The following is a 17169-nucleotide window of genomic DNA, read 5'->3' on the forward strand; positions in this document are numbered from 1 at the left end:
CACCTTACTTGGTCATTTAATCAGCAGTCAGAACGCAGTGTAGATGCATTCATGGACTAGCGGTGAGTCAGATATTTCTCTTTTCGAAAACATTTCCTCTGTTTCTGTGGTTAAAAAAAAAAAAATCACAGAGCTCGGCGTGGGAGCCACAACAAGGAGGCTGAAGAGCCGTGGGTTGCCGACCACTGCTCCAGGTAGAGTGACGAGCCACACCTGTTGCGAGCAATTAGGCAATTAGTCATGTTTCTCAAGCCTTTTCTGAAGCCATCTCCACCGATTTCGGATCAACATTTGCAATAGACACAATGATTTGTTCCAGTTCCAATACCACTCTCCATGTCGCTTCAGTTGCCATCGTTCATTAGTGACAAAGGAAGCTAACAAGCTAAAGGCTCATGACGGCATCAGGGGAGGTGATGTAGTGACTACACAAAAGCATAAAACTGCTCAAGCCACAGCAGAAGGATAAAAGGTTTGCATGCGGCTCCAGAGCCGTGGGTTGCAGACCCCTGCAGACGGATCAAATCAATATAAACCAAAGACAAACAGTTAGTTGTTTGGTCTGCAACATATCTGAAAAGAGGCAAAAATGTCGATCACTGTTTTCCAAAGTCAAAGCTGATGTGTGTCAATATCTTGTTTTGCCTAAAACACAAAGACAATATGTCTACTTTCATGATTGACTCAGGAAATTAAAAAATACTCAGACTTGAGAGGCTGAAAACAGAGGATATTTCAATTTTTAAATAAAAAACATCAAATACCACAATTGTTGTTGATTAATTAGACAATCGATTAATCATCTATTCATCCTTTAATTGTTACAGCTCTAGGTGCAATATTATAAGTAGTTACACGCTACAATGTGTCTACACATGGGGGAATGAGAGGAGTCGACACATGGACGTATTTCACGTTCATGCAAGACACTGTTTAAACCATGTAGAGCAATTACCACCATACCTGTCAACATTTGCATTTGAAAATTGGGAACATTCCCGAGAAACTAAAGAAAAACAAGGGATAACCACTCAAGGGATGACAGGTATGATCATCACCATTAAAAAGCACAGCTAACTTGAACCGAAGAGAAGTGAAAATTTGCACAAGAATTTGTTACGATTTACTATACTTTTTTTATTGCTGAGAAAGAGCAGAGTTGCATTATTGATGCCTTGTGCTTTATGCGCAATAGATTACTTGATACAGTAGTTGGGCTGTATTATATTCATATAATTTGATTATTCAACATCTAAATATAAACCTAAATTTGGTGTGAATTAGGGAGAAGGTCTACTTTTTGTTCGGCATTTAATTACTGAGATGCTTGGCAGGTAGCCGAAATAAAGATGCTTTCAAGGAAACATTAAAGATACTTTATCCTTTTTGCTTTTGAAAAAATGTACTGTCACTTTAGTTGACTAAATGTTGTGAAATTTAGTTTAACAAAACAAAATCAATTTAGCTGGCTAAAGTATGACTAAAAATGTAATACATTTTAGTAAAAAAAAACTAACAAAAAAAAAACAACAACTGTAAGAGCTATATCTTTTCTTAAGCTTTCTTCCTGGTTCTTTGGGCCACACTGCCATTGGAAATATAGTCATGATCAATAATGTTAAAAAGGTGCATTAAAAAATTTTATATTTGAACATCAATGCCATCAATGAGGAAGAGCCCAGAATGAAAGTACACAAGGTATGTATAGCAGTTGCCGCAACCCTGTAAAAAGTGAAACCTACGCTTGAGTGTGGCTGGGAGGTGAAGGTTACGTTTGTGTGAAAGTGAGAGTTAAACTGGTATGAGTGAGAACAATGCATCTATTGTATGTTTCCCAGTATTTTTTCATGACTCATATCTCAGTGTTGCACATCTCTGATTGTGCTATGTGAGTGTGTGTGTGTGTATTGTAAATGCCTGTATGAGAAACAACTGACAACTGCACTGAGCTTTTAAACTGTATAATATCTAACCTAACTATGTCTCAAACTGCTGTCAAAATGAACACTGACTCAAACTTGGGGAAAAAAAGACATTTCATGCGCACAGTGTATTCCGGACCTTTTAAACTTAATCAGCTTTTTGATGTTATTAGAAAAATAATCCTGCAGCCTGACACTTTGCGAAGCTCTGCAGCGCTGTATAACTATCCCGTGTATACCCACTCTCCTTGTATCTCCGTCCTGCCAGAACAATTACCGTTGGTGAACGGGTGGACATTGTTTCCCACTCCTCAAATCCCTCATAGAGTCTCATCTCCCCTGTCTCTGTCTGCTAAATCCCTGGAATCAGGAGACATGCTGGGTAATGACCGAAATGATTACCCCTTACGGTGCTCACACAATAACTTACGCACACACAAGCTCTAGTATCGATTCAAGTCTGGACAAGCTCCATCTCCATCAAATCCCTTTGTTTTCGTCAAACTAAAACAACATGCAAAGGTGTAAAAGAAAAAAAAAAGATCTGATCAAGTTTCTTGAGGAGACAGAAGAGGAGATTAGGCTGACATAACACAGTATTAGAGGAGATGAGCAGGATAAACATTCACACGACAGATGAGCAGCAAATGGTAATCAAACACAGAGGTTGTCAAGGTCAACCCGTGGTGGTTAAAGAGCGTCTCTAATACTCCGACTGCTGTCTGCGGTTTGGTCATGCTGGGAGCATGAAGCGTGCGTGTGCAGACGCTCACCATGTAGGAAAACTCAGCACTGTCACTTCCACATGATGCTACAACTGCCGTGACGTGTGAAATAGAACCAGGGATAATTCCTGTGCATGTGCCTAGAAAATCAGAATAACCATGTCACTTCCATACATTCGATTGGACTTGGGAAGTACTTAACATTATCCACCCTCACCCAAACAAATTTTGGAGTAAACATCACCTCACTCACCCCAAATATGATAATTAGCCATATCCATGTTGTTGTTGGCGCAAATGGTTCATGCAAACGTGTATCAATATGTCCACGTGTGTTTTTGAGGACAGTTGTTGTGTTCTGAACGTCTCCCATGCCATTTGATGAAAGCATTTTCAATGAAGAGTGGAGGAACATGTGCTCATGTGAACATGTGATCACAAAAATAATTAATTCTCAGTCCCATGGCATTGGAAACATTTCTCACTGTAAAATAATGTCGACAATTTTACATATAGTATGACCTTCTGGATGAATATAGAGTCAGACAGTGTGCCATACTCGTCAAAATACATGTCCATGTTCTTCAGTGAATATTATATACAACAATAATAATAATAATAATAATAATAATAATAATAATAATAATAATGCTATTTCCTTGAGTAAGAATACAAACACACACCTATAATGATGCAGATCTAAACATAGAGCAGGAAATTAGAGCACCGTGGCATGCAGCTCTCATACAAATGATGAATGAAGGCCCAGTGAGCCCTGGGAAAGAAGAAAAAAAGACCACTCCGACCTTGGATGGAAACACACTGGGGAAAGCCTAAGAGAGGAGAGGGATGAACGATGCTTCCTGTACCGTAGCTGTGTGGGGTCTATGAGAAACTGGCAATGTAACACCGCACATGGACCACTAGTACTGTATTACCCTTGAAGTTTTAGATGGTATTCATGCGGAATAAATTATATGGACAAAAGGTAGAGCAGTAACTGACCAGGCACCGGAAATGGAAAAACATGTGGCAACTCAAGCGCTCAAGAAACTTAAATGCCTTTATGGACCTCGCTTGGTACACTGGGACCACAGTCATACTGGAGCAGAAAAGGGCCTTCCTCGCTCATCTCTCAAAGTTGGAAGCATAGAAATGTTCAAAATCTGGAATGAAAGAATTTGGATTCAGCTAGTCAACCTCTATCCCTGATATACCGATGGATTTTATAGATGAACACACCTCATTATACTAAGTGTCCCACAGAGCACAGCTGATTGTACCCTCACAAATGTATTATTAACTCCCTATATATATCCAGTGGAAGGTCATAGGTCAGTGTCAATCTGTTCCGGAAGGTTCGACTAACCCAGGGGTCGGCAACCCACGGCTCTGGGGCCACATACGGCTCTTCAGCCTCCTTGTTGCAGCTCCCTTCGCCTTCCCTTGGGTAATTTTTTTAACACTGAAGTAGGGGAAATGTGCATTTGTGCAAAAAATGTGCAAAATGAATGTGAAATATCCGACTCATCGCATGTCCGTGAATGCATCCAGACTGGGTTATGACTTCTGATTGGATGAGCAAGTGAAGGGGAGGTGTGACAGTGTATGCAGTGAGTCTCACAGCGTGGGAGAGAAAAAAAGGTGAGGGAGTTTTCAGTTGAGTCTGAAGCAAGTTACTGTACAGTAAAACAAATGTAATTAACAGGATATATATATATAGCAATATGTTTTATAAGGAGAAGCGTGCTGTAGCTATGTGCTCGGAGCCCGTGGCACGCTAATGGCTGAGGTGGTGACCCCGCGAGAGGCAGATAGTGTGCGGCGGCGGCTGACTGTACACTCGCCGCTCAGAACAATATGTACTTTCACTTTCACGTCTCCAAATACCAGAAAAATATCCCAATGACGTCAGGAAAAGTCTTTACATTTGTCAGTAGTCGCTTTTGAGAAAATAAGGGCTTGGAAAGTCGGCAGATTTAGCAAGAAAATCACCAAGTTGGCGACACAGGGTTGCACATGAGATGGGAAGCCACTGCGGATGGAGAATGCATGAAAGAGCAGTTCATAAAAATATCAGAGCATCTATTCTCTGAATTAAAAAACAAACAAACAGTAAATTATTCAGAAAATGAAAGAATGCTTCTCTTTGCAAAGTCAGGCAAGGACAGGACCAATAGAAGAGTTATTGATGACAATTCAGCACAGACAGAAACGGTATTGAGCAAACAACACTGATGTGCAGATAAGTGAACTCTGATGGACTTTTTTTAATCTTATAGTTAGCTACATTTTGTTTTAATTTTGCACAAATACTAGAACCACCCAGTAAGACTTACAGAGTTAAGTGTTTAAATGATTTCTGAGTAGGCCTACACATATAGACCCACTTCTGTTTGTTGAATTTTGTGAAGGTAGCAGGTAACATTTTAAAAAGATCAAAAAGATTTTTACAAGTTCATAAGCAGTGTAATGTTTTGCGGCTCCTGACTTTTTTTTTTTTTTACTGGAAGAGGAGTCAAAATGGCTCTTTTGATGGTAAAGGTTGCCCACCCCTGGACTAACCGAATCAGTTTTTTCCACAAGAGAGACTATAAATCCAATTAAAAGCCAAACAGTTTTTTTTGTTGTTTTTTTTGTTTACAGTTTTACATGCAGAAAATACTTCAAAATGCCGGCTTGTCGTTTCCGTATAGACGGTCAAACCACCATTTTACAGAGACGATGATGTCACAGACCCTGTTGCCACCCCGCCGCTGTCACGTGATCAGAAGTGACTTTTGACAACAAGCCAACATAATATCTGAATATTTCGGCGGGCATGACTCACCTAGGTCGACATTCTCCTGATATTTTGTTGTATTACATTCCAAAATGCCTCCCGGAAGTAATTCTACTTCGTCGTAAGTCTAGACGAGCCTTGGACAACTGCGCCTGCATTCTTTCTTTTCTTACAGTTTGGTGTGTCATGTTCCGTCTGCGTGTCTGTTTACAGCGCCACACATTGTTGTTGTGTGTTACATCGTTTTCACCCAATGATCCATTCCTGTCTATTTACTAATCCGGCACAGTGTGGACGCGACTTTTTTTCCAAGCCACCAAAAAAAAAAATCCCAAGAACATGTCCGTGTGGAGAGGGTCTTTATCAAAATGCTGGCACTTTCTTTGGCTCCACTGTGGGTTATTTTGCAGCCGTGATCAAAAGAAAGCTGTGTTAGTTAGCAAAGAACTACAGAGCCAACCGCTGATGACATCATAGACGGGCGACGGAGCTATCAGCTTGCCAATACAACATTACATACATACAACATTAATTAGACAAGTTTTAAAAAGGTCTGGGTTACGTTCAATTATTTTCATGCACATTTGGGAGTCGGATACCTTGTTCACAATATTCAGACTCACTTTAAGTCGTCGCCTCTCTTTTCATATGCGGCCAGTTTCCAGTCTCATGTAGTCGTGGAGTGTGTGGTTGTGTACAACAACTGTCAGCTGTCACACAGTCTTTTGATGATGATCAGATGAATTTTGCTGCAACAATAATCTCACGGTTGCGGAATTGTAAATAGATTTCCCAAACTCTACGACATTCCCCTTGACGACAACCGCACCAAGTGGATCAGCAGCATGTATAAATAACAGCATCAGTGCGTACAGGCTTTATGTGGATTGGGGGTCGCCGAAAGTTTAATATCCAAAAGAGGGGGGCCCAGCCTTGAAAAATGAGTGGCCCTCAGAACTACCCAGAAACAATTGAGGAAAACTTACATCTATAGGCAGGTGGTATAAATTTGACCCAGGGGGCGTTATCTTCCCATAAACTGACATGTGATCCGTGAAAGATAATACAGGAGAAAATAAACCTGAGCCAACAAGCTGATGATGGCCCAGATTGAAGATACAGAATCAATGGGTACAGTCACATCGCATTTGCATCCGACTGCACGCCCATACACAGTTGTGAAACTCAGCTAAGATGCAATCTTTCAGCTGTGCGGGAGCTCTGTGAAAAGAAGACTGTGCTGACAATTAAACAATGAAAGCCATCAATCACAGTGACATGATCAACAGGCCACTGCCCCAAGTGGCTGATCCAACAGGGCAAGAGAACAGAACACGGTCAAAGGGGGAAAAAAATCTATAAATATAATGGATATCAATATTGAAAAAGATGACAGATGAGACTGCTGCTAGAGGCCAGGATTCAATTTCTATTCTTTTTGTTCCAGCAGGAGACCATATCCCTGCTCACAAAGTCATTTGTCAGCCATGAGGCCAAATGAGGAGAAGGCAGCCTTGTCCAAAAAGTGAGCCAAGGGCAGTTGTTCCAGTGACGTAAATGGCAAAATGAATTAGGCAGTAAAGAATAATGACTGACATCAATAATTATATTATCTGTGATTGGTGTGTATTGGATAAAGAATAATACTGCGATCAATATAAAATTCACCATGAGAACAATTCAGTGGACAGGTCTGGCATTCAAACCAAATAAACTATATATTTATTACAGCGAGGGGGCAGGTTGCCAGCTGATCCTTTCATCCAAGGAACGGCACAATAGTGCAGCTTTTCAATGTCAGATTGAGAGAAGAAGTGGACGTATTTCAGTATTATTGATTACACTGGTCTACACCCAAAATGCTACTGAAATGAAAGTAGTCATTCTTGACTAATTTTGGGTCACTGAGTATGAAAATTATGTTTAAAAATGGTCATTAGCACTTGTTTTAAAGATACACCACCCCTGTTGTATACCATATGCCCACAATTTAAAGTAGGCCACATAATGTTGAATACAGAACCTATATTCACTTTACATTGCTCATTCACTTTAAGTGCCTAGTTGAATCTTCATAATCTTGCGACTGTAAGCACATAAAGTGTATGGAGACATATCGCCTTGTGTATTACTCCTTATATGTTACTATGTAATAAAGAACCTCGCATACCTTCCAAATTTTAGCTAATAAGATTTTTCAATGGTCAAATTCTTGTTCAGAAGCCCAAAATTGATTAAGGGTAATATGTTTTATCTCAGAAGCAGACATTTTTTGAAAACTTGTAGACCAGTGTTATGAATAACTACGCAGCATAAGAATGCCAAAAACTTCTATCCATTGTAAACGTTATTTCTTGCCTTTCTCCCGGTTCTTGGGACGACATTGCTATCAGAGTAGTAGTCAATGACCATACAATTTTTCATACAAGGTTTTCAAAAGTATTAAAAAGAAAAGGGCAATATATTTGGTTACAGCGCTGGACTCTACATGAACAAGGAAGATGGACGACGAGCCCAGAATTAAGGTACACAGTCTGTAAGCAGTTGCCGTGCCCCTCTAGAAGTGAAAGTTAAGTGTGTGTGACGGAGTGAGAACAATGCATCTTTTGCGTGTCTGCATCTTCCAGTATTTTTCGATCAGTGTTATGTAACTTTTGCAGAACTCTGATTGTGCTATGTGAGTGTGTGTGTAAAGAAGGCATTCAATGAGAACCTATAAGCCTGAAAATGCAAGTATAAATAAGTAGAAAACACTCAAAATTCTGCAACCCAATTGTCAATTTCAGTGGTGCCATGGTTTTTCTACACCCCCACGCTGCCTGACTTTGATGAGGTGTTCAAGCACACTGCGTATTTCTAACTGTTAGACGAATAGGCTTTCAGCACTTTATCATCATTGCAAATAAGCAGAGTTCAATGAGGGTTGAATAATTTTCAGTGCAGTTGTACTTGTACCTTGGCAAAATGTATAAATGTGCATAGTGCATAAAAGGCGCATACGACAAATTAAATTGCTTAAAAAAATTACTCTTAACTGAGTTTTATGAATAAATTATAAGCTGTAGTTCCTTTCCAAACACCTAAAAGCAGCTCTTTTTACTTTGCAGCCTTCAAGTCAAAAGTCTAAGTATGATAATAGAGCAAGTGCTGTGCCAGGAAACCTGGTTAACCTGATTTATGTGCCAGTGAAAATATATTCAGTACTTACAACAAATATAATTCACATACAAACTGTACTTCACATCTTATGCGGTAATTTTAATTCAGTAAAACTTGGGATACAAATCAAATGTCAGTGGATACATTTTGATGGACCACTGACCTTATTTTAAATAAGACATTTTGATTATAGTGATTATATTGTATTAACCACCTTTTTAAAAACAATGTTCTGTTCGTATTTTAATGTACATTTTCAGAGCATAATTTTCAGGGAGGTTAAGTGAGGTAGATATTTTATTGATCCCGAAATACATTCAGTTGAATTGTTTCTTGCAGTTGGTCACCAGGGTTTTGGTTTACACTGTCCCTCATTTATTGCGGTTAATTGGTTCCAGACGGGGATAAGTGTAGTTAGACATTATTCGAGCCCACTAGACATTAAATCACCTTTACACTCCTGTTATTCTTTGTTTACACCACATTGCACAGGCTACGGGATCACCGCAGGGACAAAAGTAGGGTTGGGCATCGAGTCTCGAGCATCAACGGGAACCGGGACTAACATTCAGATTCCCCCGGGATCGTTTAAATGTATTTATTGTGATTCCTAGATTCGATGCGCACTTTGCCGACCAGAAGTCGCGAACACCAACGAAGAAGAAGCCAGTGAGCACCAGCAAAGAAGAAGTGGATAAAAAGTTTGGCTCAGCTGACCAACATGACTAATGTTCACGTATTCATGGTGTAGATGCCATCGTGGTTGATGCGCTACGTCGTACTTCCCCTAAGCAGAATCTGGGAAGTCAAACAATAAATGAGGTCTGTCTCATTCCAATGTAGCCCAGGGTTTCAGGATGCGAGCTGATGTGGAAGTTGGGTGTAAATAAAGGACGGTAGCTACGGCTAGGCAAGTTAATTACGTATCTGTTAGGAACAGTCAAGTGACCTTCTCAACTTACACACTTCTGGCCTTCAAAATAAGAGCACTATATCCTGTTAACCAGTGTTCACAAACCAGTTTTTCATAAAAAATAGCTTACAACATCTTTGAGGCAGCAAACAAAGTATACTACTTTTCAAAAGTAAACATCGTTTGTGAAAATGTACTCTTGTAAAAAGAACCTCTATAACATTTATATTCAAGTTGAATGGTTTGATATTTATATGCTGATTGAAAATAGCCTTGCAAAAAATTCATAGTAAAGTTGATAAAAAGTCATTGAACAATTCATAGAGAAGTTCAGACATTCCATCCAAAAAGAACTGTGCTTCAGCGCACTCATTTAAACCATGCAAACTTTTATGACCCTGCCTAAAAAGCATCGGAATCGAGAATTGTTAAGCACCAGAATCGAAACAAGGGTTTGGAATCGGAATCATTCAAATTCAAACGATGCCCGACCCTAGACAAAAGACGGCCTGCTGCTAGCACAGCAAGCTACTGAGCTAACCAATTAGCCTCTCCAATTTACATATTCTAAACTTAAGAAAGTGGGGAAGAAGGACAAAAAAAAAGCCAAAAATGTACCATTTCCACACAGAATGGGAGGAGAACATTTTTTTTCTCTCTCTATCATGTCAGACATGCCATGGCTGACTCTATGCAGTGTGAAGGTAATGTAATATAACGTCATGTCTTATCAGTGTAACATTACTGATGCCAGTGACCAGAATACTACATATAACTTATCTTCCAATCTTTTTTGACTGATAGGCCAAAGTCATCCACAAAACGGCTGTAATTTATTAATGAATTAATTTATGAATAACTACAATAGGGTGAGGGAGCAGTGTTTAAAGGGAGGGACAACTGTACCTTTCTTTACAATTAAATTCCAAACACTGCAACGCAGTTTTAGCTCCCTTCACAGATTTTCCATGGAGTTAAGGTCCAGAGACCATTGACTGTGTTTAATTTCCAAATTATCGTGCCAATGGTGGTCTCTTTTTCACCAATGGTGATGGTCTTTGAGCCTTATACAGGTCTACAGCCTTGCCCCAGAGGTTCTGTTGGTTGGTAAAAGATCAATTACTTATTTCACTCAATCAAATACAATTATAACCTTTATATAACTCTTTTTAATTCGTTTTTTTATATTCTGTCTCTCTCTCTCTCTATTAAAATGAACCTACCAAAAAAATTTGACTGTTCATGTCCTTGTAAAAAGGTAACATTACAAAATTAGCAAATGATGAATAATGATTCCCCCACTGTAAACACACCCATTGACAAAATTGATTGAAAATCATTTTGCCTACATTAAGGTTAGTCTTGCAAAAAAAGTACCACCCTTGTGAAAAAGTGACCACTTAATCTTACAGTTGTCAGTTATTGATCCAGACGAGCAGTAAATGAAACATCAATTATCTGTGAATATGATGAATACGACTGCCGGAATACACTGCCTTGCACAGCAGTCAGCAAAAATTGCCGAAAAAACCTGAAACGCTCCCATCAACTTCATGATCAATTAACATAATTTTTTTCGGAGAACCAAGCAAATGCTGATCTGTGACTGTGCAACAAGTCACTCATACGTTATCATGAAAAAGCCCAGACAGTTTGGCCCAGCTACTGCCAGGTAGAGTACAACATGGTAGTGCTAACAAGTCCATGAACACGGTCTTCAGCTGGGTCAAACCCTTGCTGAATGGATTAAAAGGAGGAATTATGGCTTTAAAAACTTCAATTTTCCCAGCTTTGCGAGGATTAGTCTCTGCATTATGTGCTTTTTTCGCCTGAATGGCTCAGCGACTGCCCTTCAATTCAGTCACCTATCTACTATAGTCACCCAGAGTACTGGAGAAGTGCATGCAGGATGCGGTAAAAAAAAAAAAAAAAAAAGCAAAGTTGCACGGCTTCACCTCTAAAGTGAGGAAAAGTAATGTCAGTGTTTACGTTTTTCAACCGCAATTTTCCAAAAACTGTTTCACAATGTACCCGAGGCCGGGTTATTTACTGGTTGAAAACTAATGTCATACGGATATGAGTCTTGGTTCTATAAATGCAGAGTTGGACAGTGACATTGTTGAGCAATACAAACTGACATTTCTCTATTGCTTTCATGTTACTTGACTAAGGAAATTAATTTACTAATTTAGCTTTGCCTTGGCGCTAGAAGCACTCGCTAATAAGTTACCCTATCTGTACAAATGTAACATTAAAACCCATTCAAACCCAATTACAGCAATGTATTAGAAATGCATTATGTAACCTACCAGTGCATGTTAATCACTGCATCCCATAATGTCATTGGAAATTAGCTCCGTAGTTGATTATCAGAACACTTGTTCACGGCTGTCAAACTATTAGTAAATTAAGGAGACTAATTAACAAGCGGTTCCTAAACTTTACGCATGCATATGTTTACTTGTGCATGACCAAGCATACCGTGGGCAGTGACTTTATGAAATATTTGTTGAGTGCGGATCAGAGTTCTCATCGTAGCCAAAGAAACCAGACTTTAGGTGTCAAGTGGAACCGAGCGCAGCAGAGATTAGTGGGAGTGACTTGTTGTTGTCCACATGGTGGCCGAGTGGTTAGCATGTTGGCCACACAGTCAGGAGATCAGGAAGATCTGTGTTCGAATCTCTATTGGGCATCTCTGTGTGGAGATTGCATGTTCTCTCCATGTGTGGGCTTTCTGTACTCCGGTTTCCTCCCACAATCCAAAAACATGCATGTCTCACACAAAGTCAGCTGGGATAGGCTCCAGCATACCTGCGACCCTAATTAGGATAAGAGGCATAGAAGATGGATGGATGGATGTGTTGTTGTCTTCATCCCGGTTCATGGCTTACTACTGTACTGTTGTCTGTACTGTACAATCGTCTAGGTTTGCTGATATTTTGATGTTGAGTTTGTTGGATCTAGTTTTGAACCGTATCTGATTTAACAGTTTCAGCTGGTTTTGTTTGCATCACAGGTGGTCCTCGGGTTGACTATGTTGTATTCCTTGGACCTCTGTGAGCGGCATCCGACATGCACACTGTAATATCGCACCTGTCCAAAACCTGAGAACGGAGAACTTTATTCTGTTGCGTTGCAAAGTGGTACAGAATAAATTATGTGTTTATTTCATTTACAGTTCAGGTTGGATTATAGTTTGTGCGCTGCATGGATTTGATGTGCCCTGAGAACGCGAGAGCAGTGCGCAATTGTGCACGCGTGCAGCTTAGAGGGATCATTGGTTGCAAGTTGAGTTTTGGTTGGCTCTTATACCTAAATCAACTCCTAATTCTATCTGTTTTCTGTACCACTTTCCTCACTAGGGTTGCAGGTATGCTGGAGCCCATCCCAGCAATCTTCGGGCGAGAGGGTACAACCTGGACAATTTAGAGTCTCCAATTAACCTAGCTTGGGGGAGGAAGCAGGACAACTCGGAGAGAACACACACACATGCAAACTCCACACAGAGATGTTCCAACGAAGACAGGAACCCATGATCTCCTGACTGTGATGCAAACATGCTAACCACTGTGCTAACCAAAGTCAGGACACAAAATAATTGGCAAAGCACTAGCAACTAGGGATATCCCGATCCACATTTTTTGGCTTCCAGAGTAAAAATACATTTGCATCACAAAAATGCCTCCTCGAAATAATCAGACCTCACAATCGCAGTCATCTATCTTGCAAAATGTGGATAAAAGTACTCAATGACGTAGGCAAAAGTTCTTCTCATCCGAAAACTATTTTTACAAAAGCTGTTTAATGAAGTAGCTCTCGTCAAAGTCTCACCACTCCTGCCTCAGACATCCACCAGACGCACCTTGGACAAAGTTATCTACGAACTGCCATAGCCAAAATTCTTGCCCACTTTCTTCTTAATCCCCTACACGGAATCATTTGGTGGAGAAAATATAAAACCTTGAAATTAACACAAACGCGTTAAGGAGAGCACGCTAGCAATGTGCGGATCGATGCTGATATATCGATCCTTCCGCTACCAGCTCTTCATGCTCTGAAGTTGATTCTGAAAAATCTAAATATTGATACTTTTGATACTTCCGATATATGATTTTGTCCTTGGTTTTTTCTGGTGTTGTATATTAGCTTGGCTATATTGTAAATCACTCCACTACCTCAGTATACTCCAGGGTTTAAAAGAAATCAATAAATTACTATGACGTACTCTTATGCTATGCTATGCTTGACTTGAAAATACTGTATAGTACCAGACACATTAGATGAATTTGCACATAGCATCGGATCGGTATCACAGATATCACCAGCCTGAATTTTACCCAGTATCGGCTAGGAAATGAAATCAATGGTATTGCACACACTGCAGCAATCGTTACCTCCGTAAACACACCAAAATGAGAGTGATGTCGTGATTTTGTGCATGCACGTCACTTTCCAGGCGGTTTGCGTTCACATTAACAAGTCTCATTTGTTTGGTAATGTGAACGACAAAAATTAGATTGAAACAAAAAATCCAAATTGGGCATCATACCCTGCAGTGTGAACACAGCCTAATATATACATATACAGGTATATATTTTCACTGGCAATTACAGTTCTCTCCGTCACCTTCAGACGGCTGGTTGAAGGTTGACTGTGGGAAATTGTGGGGGGTAACGTCAAAATGAATGACTAATCCAATGGTGATATCAACTGGAGAGGGCTAAATGGCAAATATGGCCTCAAGCCACTTGACTCTCCTCAGTATATATCTCAACTTGACAGCCATAGACTGGGCGTCCCGCAGCAAATATGATAGAAATTACCACGACATTCCAGAGCTGCTTATTGTAACCTATCTTTTTTTTTAAAATTACTTTGGTTAAACAAAGCCTTATTCATAAAAGAAAAAACACATTTAAATGGCCTTTTAAATGATTTTTGGGTTCCGTGAATGCATGAATCCTTCCCGGTATGAGGTACAAGTAAGAAAAAGAAAAAAATCATGAAGACATAAGAGGATATATAAATATTCTAAATGTCAAAGGCCAGACTAGTGGGTACATGTTCCTTGTCATGGCTGTCACTTTTAAACTCCCAAGGATAACTACACTGTCAATAATCTTATTTTTTAAAACAACATCTGACCCAAGATGGCCTAGGTAGCTCATTTCCAATCATTTAGGCATACAGTATTAGTCAATGGACAATGGGGCTGCAAAGACCACACAACGCACTGTCAACGCTGTGGACATGTTCCATGTCTGGATATGATCTGGCCACCAGTAAATTAGAGGAGCGCACCAGCTCCATTATTACCGTCAAACAAGGTTATCCGAATTGGTGGTGTGTTTTGTTTCGTTTTTTTTTTTTTACATAAAGCAGACTGATGTCATGTACAGCTTGCAGACTCTAAGAAAGCAAGCAAGACCCACGTGAGGGTATAAGCACCATCAGATTTAACCCGTTTTACAGTGATAGTAAATCTAATATTTTATCTTGGAATATAATGATAAATAAATAGAATAGAATATAGAATATAATAAATAGAATAAATGTCTGAAGTTTTTCTTGAAACTTCCTTCAACATTTTCATTGTTGTCTGTATCCAAACTTGTGTGATCAAGGCAAGGAAAGAACTGAACCCGTTAAAAACTGATATCAACACACTTTAGCAATGCAGAGATGAAATTCCACAGCAGTTTATTAGTTACTGAACAGTGTTTCCTCTACCATTAAATAGGCACCTTACCCTATTTTTCTATGTACACAAATTCCCTATTTCTCTCAAATATTTTTCACTAATCTGTTCAAATTTCTGTTAGTGAGCACACACCTTTGCCGAGATAATCCAAGTACCTCACAGGTATGGCATATAAAGACGCTGGTTAGACAGTATTATTATTGCACAGGTGTAGGGATGGGTCCCTTTCACATCTGAACCGATACCCGGTACCTGTGAATTGATACCTGTCTGCCGGTGCTCTATGGTACCAATTTTCGGTACTTTTGTTGTGTTTATGTGGTAATAAATGCTAATTTACTTTGACTAATTTATTTTTTTGGGTTTCATATATTTATCTCCTAATATATAAACAGCATCCATCTGTTTGCTTTGTAATATCGCAGTTGTTTCGGAAATGTCTTCAACATGAAAACCCTTAACTACAACTCCAACTCTACCTACTTCTATTCCTTTCCTTTCCTCTCTGGAAAAATGGTGTTAATGTTGTCCTTGGAGGACAAATACGTTTAAAACAAGTGAGCAAAAGAGGATGGAGTAAAAATAATTGAAGTTAAAATTTTACTAATTGAAGTTCTGTAAAATTAAAGTGAAGCGAACTTCTCTGCCATGAACTATACTAAGAACGCGAGGGGGTGATTGTGCTCATTGAATGGTTTTGTGTGTAGAAGAAGACAAAAGCTACAAGCTATTGCTATTAGCTGAGAGGCATTTCGGAACGGTTAATATAACTTTCTACAGCTCTTCCGTGTTGTTGGTAATTTTTTAATGTGTGTTTAAAATGACATCGGCTTTGGTTCGTGTGGTTGTGGTGCTCCTGAAAGGCCATGGACAAAAATTGTCATTGGGTAGATTAAGGCTGAATCCCAGTTCTACCCCTTACCCCTTATCTTACCCCTTACCCCTAGGTTTTGCACGTTCACGGGAATCAAGTGGTGTCCCAATAACGGGTAAATGCTATGGGTTTAGTACCAAAACATGGTGCCTTCTGATGTTACGTGAATCGTTGCTCGATAGTACTGACGAAATTCGGTTGGTGCCTATAAAAGTACCTTTTTCCGTACCCATCCCTACACGGGTGTGCCTTAGTCTGGGCACAATAAAAGACCACCCTAAAATGTGCCGTGTTACTGTATTGCAATTGTTGCACGGTGGCTGGACGATCTTGGAGGTCAAGATGCTGGTGGCCTGTTATTGTGGGCAGCCTAAGACACGCCTGTGCAATAATCACCTTTCTCACCACTTTTTGTTTTTTTCTTGAACATTTTTCCTTAACTTCTGTCCTTAACTATCTTCGTAATACCTTTTCCGAAATCCCTATTTGAATGATTTCCACATACGAGAAGAGCGCATGTATTCACTTGACGGTTAGCTATGAATACGCTTGGTTGAGCCTGTGACGAATGCCACCGGACTTTTCAAATTATTTTGTAATATTTTCTTCGCCTCCTATTATGAAAGTTTCTGAAATGTTTATGTATGATAGTCAACTTTAATATGGGAAAAACAAATTCACCAGATATAAATAATTTGAGTAGATTCTCCCTGATGCTTTCCAAGACCAGAATCCCTAAGCAAACACACAACTTGGCACAGTTTTGCACCTTCTGTCCCCGTCACCTGCTTGCTCCACTATGCATAAATTCCCCGAAAATGTCAGCCTCTGACCTGCATCCATGCTGAACCAAGTTTACTGGTGTCATCTGGCTGCCCACTAAGCCTCTCCATGCCACACTTTATCTTGCCACCAGCCTGAGGGGCCAATCCCACGCCACTGAGAGCTGGAGAGGAGCCTGAGACTACCCGGTGGTGGGTGAATGGTGGCAGAATTTGATCTCAAGCGAGGAGAAGGAAGTGAGCTGATGGCAAATCCTGTGTGCATACAACCAGCAGAGTGTAAGGGCTAAAGTTAGAGCGGACCGGGAAAG

At 39.9% G+C, this 17169-nt stretch overlaps 1 protein-coding gene across 1 annotated transcript in view; it reads right to left on the reverse strand.

Moving 5' to 3' along the window:
- tmeff2a (transmembrane protein with EGF-like and two follistatin-like domains 2a) overlaps positions 1-17169 on the reverse strand; it is a 145185-nt gene that overhangs the window by 41111 nt on the left and 86905 nt on the right. The window lies entirely within an intron of this gene.

This window comes from Dunckerocampus dactyliophorus, chromosome 9 (genome assembly GCF_027744805.1).
Source record: "Dunckerocampus dactyliophorus isolate RoL2022-P2 chromosome 9, RoL_Ddac_1.1, whole genome shotgun sequence".
Taxonomy (NCBI): Eukaryota; Metazoa; Chordata; class Actinopteri; order Syngnathiformes; family Syngnathidae; genus Dunckerocampus; species Dunckerocampus dactyliophorus.